Source organism: Pipra filicauda, unplaced genomic scaffold, assembly GCF_003945595.2.
Source record: "Pipra filicauda isolate LSUMZ 115617 unplaced genomic scaffold, ASM394559v2 scaffold636_size198112_pilon, whole genome shotgun sequence".
Classification (NCBI taxonomy): Eukaryota; Metazoa; Chordata; class Aves; order Passeriformes; family Pipridae; genus Pipra; species Pipra filicauda.
Genome location: NW_024104794.1, coordinates 163523 through 165681, shown reverse-complemented (window position 1 = coordinate 165681; position 2159 = coordinate 163523).

Genomic DNA, 2159 nt, shown 5'->3' with positions numbered 1-2159 from the left:
ACTTTTTCAAAAGACTAAATAATGCCCAAGAAAAAATTGTGGTTGTTTTGGTATTTTTATTTTTTTATTATTGCCTCTACTATTTGCATGGATAACTTCTGTTCCTTTAACGTCAGTGCTGATTTACATTAATTACCAATCTTAATCTTTATGTAGCGGATATACAGCTGAAATATACTACTGGTACACAAAGCTGCTGAAAATAATTCTGTACTGAGTAGTCAGTGTGATTAAGCTAGATATCCTAAAATACTGGTAACCTGAACTGGCCACTCAGATAGCTCTTCTCCATTGCTAGTATTGCTAGGATTTTTCTTAAGAGGAAAAGGTTTGTATTCCATTAGAATTAAAGAAAAGAAAAGCTTATATGTCTCATTGTCTGTAGGACAGAAATCTCTATCTTAAATCGTGTTCTTGCCATTGCATGTGCGCCTCTGCAGAACAGTCCTCAGTAACCTGATGACTGGCATAGTTTGTACCTCAATGTGACATTGCTTTGCACAAAGAGTAAAGAAATTTTTATGCAAATATATGTATTTACATTTATAACTGATCTTTTCTGAGACAGATATTTTTGTAAATATGCTTCCAACTATGTTGAGAAGTTAAAGCATGGTTTAATATGCAAGAGAAATTTCTTCTTTCACCAGCATTTCATACACAGAATATTGGGAAAAAGAAAACCCTATGGAAACTGAGCCCTTTAATTTGAATTTTCTGTCTCTGAGGTGTCAATATTGTTACCAATGTTGTGAAAACAAAAATTTTATTATCTTTTACTACTCTATATTTGTAGAAGGTCTTTAGAGAGAAAAGGGATTTCCAGTCATTTGCCTCCTTGAAACTCAAGCTAAAGAGGACAGGTAACCAGACTTTCTCTCTTCCCAGAAAGCAAAGATTGAAAGATTTGGGGAATTTTCACTTAGTTCCATGAAAACCTGATGGTTTATCTGATTTTACTTGTGTACAAGCAAAAATCATTGGCTGCTACATCTCTAGTGGTTTGTATTTGGTTGCCATGAATATAGACACAGAGCTGAGGTTGAGACCTTTGCAACCAGTGGCTTTATTGTAGTTTCATAAATTCAAGGGTTGAGTGATCTGCAGGAAACTGTGAAGGGAATGCAAGGATTACAGGAAGGTGAAAGGAAAAGGTATAAGAAAGGCAACCTGCAAGATGTCGAGTTGCTTGAGCAGCAGCTCCTCTTTGGTAAGCACTATTTATAATACAAAGAACTTCCAAAAATATTTTGTGCCATAGTTTCCAACTAGAAAAAATTGCTCTGCATCTCTTCCCTAATGAAAACAAATGAGGAAAAACAATTCAAATAAGTGCATACTTTAAAATTTTAAGCACTAAAAAAAAAATCTGTGACTGGAAAAAAATATCACGTCACTGACAGGGGGCTGCCAGGAAGCCTCTGTGAGGACCATCCAGGGCTGCCCTGTGCTGGACACAGCAGGTTCCAGTCGGCTCCAACTGACCCACTGCAGGGCACGACCGAGCCCCACGGCCTTGGAGACAGCCAGGGTAAGGGAGGGCACAGTCACAGAATGACCGAGGTTGGAAGGATCCTCTGGAGGTTTTCTGGGCCAGGCTAGTTGCCTATGTCCAGATGGCTTTTGAATATATTCAGGGATGGAGACGTTGTAAACTCCCTGGGCATCCTCTCTCAATGCTCAGTCACCCACATAGTAGAAAAGTGTTCCCCATATTCAGATGGAAACTCCCACGCTTTAGTTTGTGCCCAGTACCTCTTGTCCTCTCAGTGGGAACCACTGAAAATGCCTGGTTGCATCCTTTTGGCATCCACCCCTCAGGTATTTATAGACAATATTGGTAAGAGACACATATAAATATTCTTTAACTCCTGAGCCTTCTCTACTCAAGGCTAAGGACTCTCAGCTCTCTCAGCCTTTCCTTACAGGAGAGATGCTCTAGTCCCTCACTCATTTCTGTGGAGCTTTGTTTTGTTATATTCTCTGCAGATTCTGCCCATGTCTCTCTTGCAATGAGGAGCCCAGAAATGGGACAGCACTCCAGGTGTGGCATCAAGGGTTCTGAGTAGAGGGGAAGGCTCACCTCCCTCCGCCTACTGGTAACATTACTCCTCCTACAGATCAGGATACCATTACCCTTCTTTACAACAAGGGCACAT